The following is a 14,297-nucleotide window of genomic DNA, read 5'->3' as shown; positions in this document are numbered from 1 at the left end:
TTTGTCTTAAAAAAAGAGAGTCTAATTCTTATGTGTGCATATTCTAAAGTAATATCTGTCTTTTCTGCTTTGTTCTTAAACTAATTTCTAGCACCTTTTTTTTTGGTCTTTTTAAAAGTAGTTTGTACTATGTTGCCAGTTAATAAGACCACAAGTCAACACAGTGGCATATTATACAACTTAACAAATAAACAAGAACACTACCAAGTTAGGCCACAGTGTATTCTGGGCAAAAACCTCATTTATGAGCTCATTAATTAAAAGGCTGGATTTTGACAACCCAACATTTAGGTGTTGATGCAAGTCCTTTTTTTTTTTTTTTTCTTCTTATCTCCACCCCAGGGGCAGTAGACCCGCTTCTACTGTGTGATATTTACCAATTCATCACACACTAAGCTACTGTTTATAATGTGTATTTTGACCTGTCTTCTTCCTCTTTGGGGGTCTTGCTACATTAGAAACACTTCATCCCAGGATGTATCAGACCATTGTTAGTGTCTTATACTTCCTGACTTAACTGGTTTCTTGAAGGTATACCTATGAATTTTACCAAAGAGTCGGACACGACTGAGCGACAGAACTGAACTGAACTGAACTGAGAAGTACAGGTTTACAGCCCCTTTCTCTAAGGTTGTCTGAAACGTGAGTATATGTGGGTACACAGAGCTAGTGCCGAATGCAGTTGTGAGATTGGATTGTGTGTGTGTCTGTGTATGTATGGAATAACGTCTGTCTTACTGCAAAACACGCAGTTAGAATCAGTTACTAACTGTGAGTCTCATCACAGCTTCCAAGGTCTTGAAGTAAAGTGAAAGTCACTCAGTTGTGTCCTACTCTATATGACCCCATGGACTATACAGTCCATGGAATTCTCCAGGCCAGAATACTGGAGTGGGTAGCCTTTCCCTTCTCCAGGGGATCTTTCCAACCTGGGATTTAACCCAGGTCTTCCTCATTTCAGGCGAATTCTTTACCAGCTGAGCTACAAGGGAAGCCCATTCCAAGGTCTTCAGTTCAGTTCAGTTCAGTTCAGTTGCTCAGCCGTGTCTGACTCTTTGCGACCCCATGAATCGCAGCACCCCAGGCCTCCCTGTCCATCACCAACTCCCCGAGTTCACTCAGACTCACATGTATCGAATCAGTGATGCCATCCAGCCATCTCATCCTCTGTCGTCCCCTTCTCCTCCTGCCCCCAATCCCTCCCAGCATCAGAGTCTTTTCCAATGAGTCAACTCTTCGCATGAGGTGGCCAAAGTATTGGAGTTTCAGCTTCAGCATCATTCCCTCCAAGAAGTCCCAGGGCTGATCTCCTTCAGAATGGACTGGTTGGATCTCCTTGCAGTCCAAGGGACTCTCAAGAAGTCTTCTCCAACACCACAGTTCAAAAGCATCAATTCTTCGGTGCTTAGCTTTCTTCATATTCCAACTTCGCGTCCATATGTGACCACTGCCTTGACTAGAAACATAGCCTTGACTAGATGGACCTTTGTTGGCCAAGTAATGTCTCTGCTTTTGAATATGCTATCTAGGTTGGTCTTAACTTTTCTTCCAAGGAGTAAGCGTCTTTTAATTTCATGGCTGCAGTCACCATCTGCAGTGATTTTGGAGCCCCAAAATATAAAGTCTGACACTGTTTACGCTGTTTCCCTGTCTATTTCCCATGAAGTGATGGGACCAGATGCCATGATCTTCGTTTTCTGAATGTTGAGCTTTAAGCCAACTTTTTCACTCTCCTCTTTCACTTTCATCAAGAGGCTTTTTAGTTCCTCTTCACTTTCTGCCATAAGGGTGGTGTCATCTGCATATCTGAGGTTATTGATATTTCTCCCAGCAATCTTGATTCCAGCTTGTGCTTCTTCCAGCCCAGCATTTCTCATGATGTACTCTGCATAGAAGTTAAATAAGCAGGGTGACAATATACAGCCTTGACATACTCCTTTTCCTATTGGGAACCAGTCTGTTGTTCCATGTCCAGTTCTAACTGCTGCTTCCTGACCTGCATATAGATTTCTCAAGAGGCAGGTCAGGTGGTCTGGTATTCCCATCTCTTTCAGAATTTCCCACAGTTTATTGTGCTCCACACAGTCAAAGGCTTTGGCATAGTCAATAAAGCAGAAATAGATATTTTTCTGGAACTCTCTTGCTTTTTCGATGATCCAGCGGATGTTGGCAATTTGATCTCTGGTTCCTCTGTCTTTTCTAAAACCAGCTTGAACATCAGGAAGTTCACGGTTCACATATTGCTGAAGCCTGGCTTGGAGAATTTTGAGCATTACTTTACTAGCATGTGAGATGAGTGCAATTGTGCGGTAGTTTGAGCATTCTTTGGCATTGCCTTTCTTTGGGATTGGAATAAAAATTGACCTTTTCCAGTCCTGTGGCCATTTCTGAATTTTCCAACTTTGCTGGCATGTTAGTAAATAAACTGAAGATTCCAGCAGCAGTCTTTTTTTTTTTTAATTACTTAATGCATTAAAAAGTCTTTTTCTGAATCTTCAGAGGCATTTTAGTGAATAATTCCTACCCAGATTTAATTGTAAACTGGGGCTTGGCCCTTCTTACTTCATCCCTATACCTGCATGACAGGAAGAGACATCTTTCCATTATTTCCTTCTCCAGTCTAGTCTGCCTTACACATGGCTACTGACTTAATATCCTTAATGTTTCATATGGTTTTTATTCAGTGTATCCACCTGTTGGTACAGGAAGCTGCCACCATTTGGCTTCCACCTTTTTCACACTACACTCTGCTGCTGTATCTGTTGCACTTTCTGTATTCTAAATCTTCCAGTTCTTCTGCCTCTGTGTCTTCACTCACGGTCCTCTTTCTACTGGAGAGCTGTTCTTCCTTTTCTCTTTCACTCGTAGCTGTGAAAATGCCTTTCTGCTCTTGGAGGCCAGTTTTAACAGAATGTCTTCCTGGGGAAGGTCCCGGCATCTCTGTTGGGCAGGAGCGTTTTCACCTTCACTGTTTTCCACTCCTCTGTTCTTGAATGGTTCTTGCGTTTCTGTGTGCTGTGTTATCATCCCATTCAGTCATCTGTTCTCACTCACTGTCTCATATTCCCATTAGCTCCTAAGACTGATTTACAAAGAAGTAGCTTGTTGAGTTGAAACTGGGACCCTTGAGAAGTTTGACCAGATGTGACCATTTGTTGCCACGTGGTTTTAGTGGTCATTTAGCACCTCTGTGTGTCTGTGTGATGCATGGAAGGTGAGATTGAAGACAGAGCTCAGTCTTACTCACCAAGGGCATGATTTCTGCTCTTTGGTCAGCTTCCATTAAAACATTAAAATGAAATCTCTGCTTTCTACTTTATTAGCCTGTCTGGTAACTTTTCTACTTCTTAGAGTAGATTTTCTGGAATTCATCTCTTTCTTATTGTTTCACTCCCCATCCCCTTTTGAATTAGTAGATCATTGTAACATCGGAACTTGTAAATCTTATAAATTTCGATCTAGTAAAGCTTATGGGTCCTTTATGATCTTATTATAAACATGGAAGAATTGAATAGTCTAGTCATTTAGTTTGAAACTTGACTTTTATGTGAAAAGTCAGAAGTATTTGCCTAAGTAATAGCATTAGGAATAATCTTTCCCTAATTTGATGTAAGTGGAGGCCCTGGAATGGAGATCTACGCAAGGTCATCTCCCAATGAAGGAAGATGTCCTGTTGCTCATGGGGGGCCTCCTTCCAGCCCTGTAGCTCCTGGTAAAGTCACCTCCATAGCAATTGAATAATTTCATCTTCTCCTTTATACTCCCTTCGTGCAGCCTCTGAGAAGACTATTTATTCACAGTTTTTTCCTTTTTGTAAACTCTGCACGCTCTTTACTTTCCTATAATGTCCAGATTACTTCCCATTTTTCTTTTTAGGTCCAGCCAAAGACTATTTTCACAGCATCTTAAAAGTTCTCAATTCCAATTTTCTGATTTAAAGAATGATAGAGCAAAAGCTTTGATATGTAAATACTGCTGTTTTCCCTTTAGTACCATTTCAACCCTTCTGTGGCTTTTAGAACCTCCTTTCCTCTTAAGATTTGGGTGTTGGCATGTGTGTTTGATCAAAATTTAAACTGATATCTCCAAATAGTAAATCTATGGGAGTAAACAATGTTAATAACAATCATTTTCCTCATTGTTATTGGTGGAGGACTCAATTTCAGTGTGCATGAGTTTAGTATAAGGCTTGATAAGTTTGATTTTCTAATTAGCCTCCTCTTCAATGAATTCATTTCCTCTGAAGGGAAGTAAAGAGTGAGGGAGAATGGTAACATTTGCTGTGGCAGGTAAGTTTTAAGTACTTCCTACATGTTATCTTAGTTCATTCCATATGGCATTTTTAAGATAAGACGATGAAAGAAAAGGAGTCAGGACATTCTTTTTTATAACTACTTCTGGCTGGAGAGAGTTTTATGAAAATGTAAAAGGGTAAAACTACATTGAGCCTGTATATTGTGTCAAGTAAAATTATTTTTCTCACTCTTGACTGTAATCTATAGAGATAGGCAAGACAGGTCTTTCAGAAACTCCTTTGACCTTGTTTCCGCCCTGTCTCTTTTACTTTGTTCATCAATATTCCCTAATCTGAGGTCAGGGAGGTGAAATTTTACTCATCTGATGTCCACAATCATTCTTCTTTATTGTAGCAGTTATTGGCCCTTCTCTTTATATAGAAATGTGAGGTCAGAAATCTGGGCCACAAGCCTGTCTGCCTCCAGAGTCAGTCCTTTGAGTTAGTGTTCCTTAGTGTGAGTAGACAACTGCCATTAGCATCATCTGGGTGGTGTTGGTTGCACCTAGTCTGGGCCAACTCTGAGGTGGACTGGACCAGCATCTCTGGGGTGGCAGTCAGGAGTCTGCAGATTGTTAAAACAGACGTGTCATGAGTTTAGCTTCATCTTAATAAGAGGACAGTTATCTCCTTTCCTCTAGAATTAAGGGCAAAAGATGAATTCGGTTTAGACTTCTCTTGAAATCAGGATTATATATTCAAGCTGTTGCCATGTACGGAAAAATTAGCTTCTTTACTATATTGTCTACCTTAAAGGGGAAGGGAAATGAGAACTAGTGTTAATTGAATGACTTCAGCATGCTAGTCTCTGGCAGGTCAGTGGGTTGCTCTGGACAGTGACTCTGTGTTGACAATCCTGAGAGCAGGGATGTGTAGCTCCCTGTGTCTTATCTTGCCTGCTGTAGCCTTTGCCTGACCTTAGTTTTGGGACCCTGCCTAGCATTAAGAAGCTGAGGTTGCCTGATTTTCTTAGTTTTATACATTCATGTTCTTGAGACACCTATATGTATAGGCACAGAGGGACTATGTGATAACAGATACATGTATCTTTTTTTTCCCATTACTTCACTTTAAATTTTTTTGACTTTTTTTTTTGTATATAGTATGTGAATAGATTACTTATTATGTATCTGGAACATCTGTGTCATTCCAATGGAAATTTAATCTATTTAAATTTAGTATGTTTGCAGATTTATTTCTTGGTCTTATTGTATAATCTCAACCATGCTTTTTTTCCTTAGCTGTGCTTTTTATTCTTTCAGAAAAACTCTTTCCTGCATTTTAGTGGAGTAATTAGATTTTCCACATACATCCTTTCCCTATTGTACTGTTCTAGAGGTTTGAGAGTGATTGATTTTGGTGTTTCTCCTTAGAACTTTAGCCTGCATCCTTGACTTAACAAAATGTACCATACATCACCATCTGCATCCTCATCTCAGTAGTTTAAGAGCTTTTAGAATACTTATATTCCCAACTTCCTCCCCATCTTCCATGCTATTTTTATTGAGTATTTTAATTCTCCCTTATTTTAAAATATGAAATCATTTCTCATTTCTTAAACAGTTAACACTTATATATCTGCATTAACAGGCTTACCGTTTCCTAGGGCTCCATTGTCTTCTGCATCCCATTTCCTTCTTCCAGGTTCAGTTTTCTTCCTATGAAAATTCAGCCTTTACTGTTTTCTTCAGAAGGTACTGGTGGCTGGTAAACTCTCAAGTTTTCCCTAATTATTCTTTATTATAATGTCATTCCTTTAAAAAATATTTGTATTGGAGTATGTGTGTGTGTTAGTTGCTCAGTCATGTCTGACGCTTTGCATCCCCACGGACTATATAGCTCACCAGGCTCCTCTGTCCAGGGAATTTTCCAGGCAAGATTACTGGAGTGGGTAGACATTCCCTTCTCCAGGGGATCTTCCCAACCCAGGGATCTAACCTGGGTCTCCCGCATTGCAGGCAGATGCTTTACCACCTGAGCCACCAGGGATCTATTGAAGTATAGTTGATATACAATGCTATGTTAGTTTCAGGTGTATAGTAAAGTGAGTCAGTTCTACATATATGTATATCCACTCGTTTTAGGTTCTTTTCCCTTATAGGTTATTAGAGAGCATTGAGTGCTATACTGCAGGTACTTATTAGTTATCTGTTTTGTATATAGTAGTGTGTGTATGTCAGTCCCAATCTCCCAATGTATCCCTTCCCTCCCTTTCCTCTGATAACCATAAGTTTCTTTTCTATGTCTGCATTATTTCTGTGTTGTAAATAAGTCCATTTGTACCACTTTTTTTAGATTCTACATATAAACAATATCATATGATATTTGTCATTCTCTAACTTACTCAGTACGGCAATCTCTAGGTTGATTCATGTTGCTGCAAAAGGCATTATTTTGTTCTTTTCTGTAGCTGAGTAATGAGAGGTTGTTGCTGAACGAAAAGACGCCGGGATTCTTGGACTCCGGAGGAGAAGAATTCAATCCGGGGCCAGAGATGAGGCTTGATCGCTCAGAGCTTTTGTGTAATAAAGTTTTATTAAAGTATAAAGGAGATAGAGAAAGCTTCTGACATAGGCATCAGAAGGGGGCAGAAACAGTACCCCCTGCTAGTCTTCAGCTGGATGTTATATAGTCACCAGCAGTCTGTTAATGAAAGAAAGGAATGTTTTAAAACTCAGAATGGCACCAGGCCCCTCACCCATAAGGTGCATTTTGGGATAATCTTGACACCAGATGATTCATCCCGGGCCATAAAATGATTAACTTGAATCTTATAGAAGGGCAGATTACCATACAAATAGTTTCATTTACATAGATTAGGGGAACAATATCTGAGTATAACATACTAGTTTGTCAAGTAGGTTCTGAGCCATTAGGCGGAACCGATTTGAAGACAGAGCTTGGGGTAAATGTATAGTACATTAGCATAGCTTAAGACAAACATTTCCATAAGAAAAAGACATTGGTTATCTCAAGGTTTGAGAATAGTTAACTTCAGGTGAAACCAGGTGTCATTATGGCAACACAGTATTTTAAGAGAAATCTTTTAAATATGTATAGAGAAGGAAAAAAAACCCGCTAGTTTGTTTCCTCCTGCTGCTTAAGAGAGAGAAAAATGTTTGACACTTGCAGGCTCTTTCCTCCTTTGGAGACCCCTGGCCTTCCTGCCTGTTACCGTCTTATTAATATTCCATTGTATATTTGTACCACTTTTTCTTTATCCATTCCTCTGTTGGTGGACATTTAGGTTCCTTCCACGTCCTGGCTATAGTAAATAGTGCTGCAATGAACATCAGGCTCATTTATCTTTTTGAATTACGGTTTTCTCTGGGTATATGCCCAGAATGGGATTGCTGGATTATAACATAGTTCTATATTTTGTTCTTCAAGGACCCTCCATACTGTTCCCCATAGTGGCTGTACCAGTTTACATTTCCACCATGAGCGTAGGATGGTTCCCTTTTCTCCACATCCTCTCTAGCATTTTTTATTTGTAGATTTTTTGATACTAGCCATTCAGACCAATGTGAGGTGATATTTCCTTATAGTTTTAATTTACGTTCCTCTAATTATTAGTGGTGAATTTAACTCAGATAACCATTATATCTACTACTGCGGGCAGGAATCCCTCAGATGAAATGGAGTAGCCATCATGGTCAACAAAAGAGTCTGAAATGCAGTACTTGGATGCAATCTCAAAAATGACAGAATGATCTCTGTTCGTCTCCAAGGCAAACCATTCAGTATCACAGTAATCCAAGTCTATGCCCCAACCAGTAACGCTGAAGAAGCTGAAGTTGAACAGTTCTATGAAGACCTACAAGACCTTTTAGAACTAACACCCAAAACAGATGTCCTTTTCATTATAGGGGACTGGAATGCAAAAGTAGGAAGTCAAGAAACACCTGGAGTAAAATAGGCAAATTTGGCCTTGGAGTACAGAATGAAGCTGGGCAAAGACTAATAGAGTTTTGCCAAGAAAATGCACTGGTCAGAGCAAACGCCCTCTTCCAACAACACAAGAGAAGACTCTACACATGGACATCACCAGACTGTCAACACTGAAATCAGACTGATTATATTCTTTGCAGCCAAAGATGGAGAAGCTCTATACAGTCAACAAAAACAAGACCGGGAGCTGACTGTGGCTCAGATCATGAACTCCTTACTACCAAATTCAGACTCAAATTGAAGAAAGTAGGGAAAACCGCTAGATGATTCAGATATGACCTAAATCAAATCCCTTATGATTATACAGTGAAAGTGAGAAATAGATTTAAGGGCCTAGATCTGATAGATAGAGTGCCTGATGAACTATGGGATGAGGTTCGTGACATTGTACAGGAGACAGGGATCAAGACCATCCCCATGGAAAAGAAATGCAAAAAAGCAAAATGACTGTCTGGGGAGGCCTTACAAATAGCTATGAAAAGAAGAGAAGTGAAAAGCAAAGGAGAAAAGGAAAGATATAAGCATCTGAATGCAGAGTTCCAAAGAATAGCAAGAAGAGATAAGAAGGCCTTCTTCAGCTATCAATGCAAAGAAATAGAGGAAAACAACAGAATGGGAAAGACTAGAGATCTCCTCAAGAAAATTAGAGATACCAAGTGAACATTTCATGCAAAGATGGGCTCGATAAAGGACAGGAATGGTCTGGATCTAACAGAAGCAGAAGATATTAAGAAGAGGTGGCAAGAATACACAGAAGAACTGTACAAAAAAGATCTTCTCGACCTGGATAATCACGATGGTGTGATCACTCATCTAGAGCCAGACATCCTGGAATGTGATGGGCCTTAGAAAGCATCACTATGAACAAAGCTAGTAGAGGTGATGGAATTCCAGTAGAGCTATTTTCAAATCCTGAAAGATTATGCTGTGAAAGTGCTGCACTCAATATGCCAGCAAATTTGGAAAGCTCAGCAGTGGCCACAGGACTGGAAAAGGTCAGTTTTTATTCCAATCCCAAAGAAAGGCAATGCCAAAGAATGCTCAAACTACCGCACAATTGCACTCATCTCACATGCTAGTAAAGTAATGCTCAAAATTCTCCAAGCCAGGCTTCAGCAATACGTGAACCGTGAACTTCCTGATGTTCAAGCTGGTTTTAGAAAAGGCAGAGGAACCAGAGATCAAATTGCCAACATTCGCTGGATCATGGGAAAAGCAAGAGAGTTCCAGAAAAACATCTATTTCTGCTTAATTGACTATACCAAAGCCTTTGACTATGTGGATCACAATAAACTGTGGGAAATTCTGAAAGAGATGGGAATACCAGACCACCTGACCTGCCTCTTGAGAAACCTATATGCAGGTTAGGAAGTAGCAGTTAGAACTGGACATGGAACAACAGACTGGTTCCAAATAGGAAAAGGAGTACGTCAAGGCTGTATATTGTCACCCTGCTTATTTAACTTTTATGCAGAGTACATCATGAGAACCACTGGGCTGGAAGAAGCACAAGCTGGAATCAAGATTGCTGGGAGAAATATCAATAACCTCAGATATGCAGATGACACCACCCTTATGGCAGAAAGTGAAGAGGAACTAAAAAGCTTCTTGATGAAAGTGAAAGAGGAGAGTGAAAAAGTTGGCTTAAAGCTCAACATTCAGAAAACGAAGATCATGGCATCTGGTCCCATCACTTCATGGGAAACAGATGGGGAAACAGTGCAAACAGTGTCAGACTTTGTTTGGGCTCCCAAATCACTGCAGATGGTGATTGCAGCCATGAAATTAAGTGACGCTTACTCCTTGGAAGAAAAGTTATAACCAACCTAGATAGCATATTCAAAAGCAGAGACAGTACTTTGCTGACTAAGGTCCGTCTAGTCAAGGCTATAGTTTTTCCTGTGGTCCTGTGTGGATGTGAGAGTTGGACTGTGAGGAAGGCTGAGCACCGAAGAATTGATGCTTTTGAACTGTGGTGTTGGAGAAGACTCTTGAGAGTCTCTTAGACTGCAAGGAGATCCAACCAGTCCATTCTGAAGGAGATCAACCCTGGGATTTCTTTGGAAGGAATGATGCTAAAGCTGAAACTCCAGAACTTTGACCACCTCATGTGAAGAGTTGACTCATTGGAAAAGACTTTGATTTTGGGAGGGATTGGGGGCAGGAGGAGAAGGGGACAACTGAGGATGAGATGGCTGGATGACATCACGGACTTGATGGACGTGAGTCTGAGTAACCTCCAGGAGTTGGTGATGGACAGGGAGTCCTGGTGTGCTGCGATTCATGGGGTCGCAAAGAGTTGGACACGGCTGAGCGACTGAACTGAACTGAACTGAATTATTAGTGATAGTGAGTATCTTTTTGTCTCATTCTTGAATTTTAATTTATCTGGGTAAAGAAATTAAAAGAGGCATTTTTGCAACCCCATGTACTGTAGCTCACTAGGCTCCTCTGTTCATGGAATTTTCCAGTCAATAATACTGGAGTATGTTGCCATTTCCTTCTCTGGGGAAATATACGTTTAAATTCACCTTTTTCCTAATCATACAGTATATCACATATTAATTACATGCCAGAATATGTGCTAAAATATTTCCTTGAAACCTTTTTCAGAGATTTAATTCTTTCATTGATGGAATTTAACTCACAACAGGACAATTCTTGGGTATTCTGAGCACCAAGTACCTCTTTAGTCCTAGAGCAGAGAAAAGCTCCTGTGAAAGAAAAGTTAGTGTTAATACACTCTGTCATTCACAGTCTTACAGGAAACAGATGGTTCACTTAAGTGGAAAAATGAAGGAAATTTGATGAAGGTACTAATCAAAACGTTGGGGACAGGAAAATCACCTCGTCACAGTAAAGTGCTCTACGGTTAGCAGAGCAGAGAGTAGTTCTATCCCTAGGCTTGGAGAAAATGTGGAATCCTGCAGAAAGCTGTAACCATAGCTCCAGCTGCAGGAGGTGATGGCCCAATGGCAGTTGTGGTCAGAGAAGAGAAGGGTGCCCACAGTGACCGGTGGCTGCCAGGCGGGATAGAAGACAGTAGTTGCGCCCTTCTCATCTCCTGATGGTGAGTTATGAGTTACTGTTTCTAGGAATTTGTGTATTTTATCTGTCTATCTACTTAAATTTATTGGCAGACTATCATTTACAATGAAAAAATTATTTTTGTTTAACCTTCTAGCATCTTTCTAATGTCCTGCTTTGACTTCTAATATTATTTGTATCTTTTCTTTTTTTCTGAAGGAGTCCTGTTTTCAGTTCTCAATATGAATGCATAACTTACTAATTCAACCTTTCAAATAGAATCTAAATATTTAGGATGGTTAATTCCCTGACCATTTCCTTACCTGCATCCCAAATGTTTCAATATGTAGAATTTTATCATTCAGTTCCAAATGTTTTCTAAATATCTTCATTTGCTTGGCCTGCCAAATATCACAGACTGAGAGGGTTAAACTGGACTTTGCTGACAGAAATTTACTTTGTCACAGTGTGGAAACTGAAGGTCTGAGTTAAAGTTGTCAGCATGGTCACTTTCTGGTGAGGACTTCTTTCCTGTCTACCACCTCAGAGCTGTGTTCTCACTAGGCAGAGAGAGAAGAACAAGTTCCCTTCTTACAAGGGCTCTAATTCCATCATAAGAGCCATGCCTTCATGACCTTTTCTAAACTTCATTCTTCTCCAGAGGCCTTGGTCTCCCAGTTGTGCCACACTGCGGGTTAGGACTTCAACATGTGAATTCTGGGGGATATAATCCAGTCCATAGCATTATCCTTACAAGTTTTCCTTTGAACTGTGAGTTAGAAGTGAATGTCTTAATTCGTAAACATATATACTTCATTAATTTTTTGTTAGTGACATCACAAAATTGCCTTGATGTTAGAGAATGCTTGATATTACTTTAAAATTAAATATTACATTAAATTAAAAATTGAGCACTTCAACTGTTTTTAGCAATATTTTATATGTGGTGGTGTTGTTTAGTTACTCAGTTGTGTCCGACTCTTTACTGACCCCGTCATCTGTAGCTCACCAGGCTCCTCTGTCTGTGGAATTTTCCAGGTAAGAATACTGGAGTGGGTTGCCATTTCCTTCTCCAGGGGATCTTCCCAACCTAGGGATCAAACCCACATATCCTTCATTGGCAGGTGAATTCTTTACTCCTGAGCCACCAGGGAAGACCTATTTTATGTGTATGTGCTTGAAATATTTTATTGGAAACTAGTCCTTTTATTTTGCATTGCATTGATAGATAAATGTATAGCTGTATATTTATAAGCTTGTACATTTCATAAAGCTTATAAGTTAAGTTGATCTTTTGTTTTATATCTTTCATTTTTTGGTTCGTTTAATTCATCATTGCTGAGCAGTATATATTTGGCTCTCATTATAAAGGATAATGTGTCTGTTTTTTTGCTGTGATTCTGTCAGCTTTTGCTTTCTAAGCTTCATAATGTATTATTAAGCTTACTTATATTTAAGATCGTATTTTACTGGTTATTTCAGCAGCTGTCACTATACATGTATCTTTTATATCTAGTAATGGTTATTTATTTTAAATATATTTGTATATAAATCAACTTGTTTGGTTAACATTTCAAGTATTTTTCCATTCTGAAATAGATTACTTTATTTGTCCTTCCATTTTTTTCTTTTTTTGCCATCTTGAGATAACTTTTTCTCATTCTATTTCTCCATAATCAGAATATTAATTTATCTACTCTTTTCCTATTCTTATAATATTTACCCTAAAATGAGTACACAACCCTACCCTCAAATAAAGGTCTCTATAACACTTTAACTCAGATCATTCTGCTCTGATGTATATTCTATTTTGGTCTATTTTAAATTTTTTCTAGTTTTTTTTTTTTTTTTAATGCTGCTTATCAGGGATCACCACTGTTGTATTATCCAGACAATATGTTGTGTAGATTTATCCACATACTTACTGATTCCTTGTCTCTTCACTCATGTTGCATCTCAGATCCCATATATAAGCTTTATGTTCCATGTCTTTATTCTGCCTGTGAGATGTCTTCTAGGTACAGTCTACTGGTAATCAACCTTTTAGGGCTGTGAGCTGAAGGCTGCTGCTTCTACTTAGATGCTCCTTGCTTGTGATAAGATTTTGTTTCCTTGGTTATTTAAACTGAAATTTTCATTCTAACCTTTTCATGTGTTTGGTGTGCACACAAATTTATTTTCTTTTTATCAAACAAATCCTCAAAATTTTTATAATGCAGTTCCCCTAAATGAACAATAGTGATGAGTTGACGTCAACTTACCAAAAATTCCCTTTACATTGAATATTTCTCAATCTAAAGTTTACCAGCATTGTGCTTTTTTTTCTTAATTTCCTGAAAGTATTTTGCTTATGATATAATTACAGAATTTGCACCTAGGTAATATCTGAAGTGGTTTGATAGCCTGTCATAGCTTGTATGAAAGTACTAAGTAACTTCAAAATAAGTAGATTTTTAAAAATGTATATTTAGGTAGAAGTTATTTTGGCTCCTTGATACCTATGAGAGAGAAACTTTCAAAATAAAGTGCTTTGAATGCGTTTTCATGCACTATTAAAAATGATTGAATAATGTCCATTGACACTGAATAGAGAAAGAAGCTATGGTACATAGATACAATGGAATATTACTCAGCCATAAAAAGAGGTATACTTAAGTCAGTTCCAATGAAATAGATGAACCTAGAGCCTATTATACAGAGTAAAGTAAGTCAGAAAGAAAAATACAAATATTGCATAGCAATATGTATATATGGAATCTAGAAAGATGATATCGATGGACCTATTTGCAGGGCAGCAGTGTAGTCCACCTGCCAGTGCAGGACATGTGGGTTCAATTCCTGGGTCAGGAACATCCCCTGGAGAAGGAAATGGCAATCCACTCCAGTATTCTTGCCTGGGAAATCCCATGGACAGAGGAGCCTGGTTGGGCTACAGTTCATGGGGTTGCAAAAAGAGTCGAACATGACTTAGTGACTAAACAGCAACGATGGAGATGCAGACTTAGAGAACAGACTGTGGATACCA

The sequence above is a fragment of the Capra hircus genome, chromosome 16 (genome assembly GCF_001704415.2).
Source record: "Capra hircus breed San Clemente chromosome 16, ASM170441v1, whole genome shotgun sequence".
Taxonomy (NCBI): domain Eukaryota; kingdom Metazoa; phylum Chordata; class Mammalia; order Artiodactyla; family Bovidae; genus Capra; species Capra hircus.
This window is presented reverse-complemented; position numbering follows the sequence as displayed.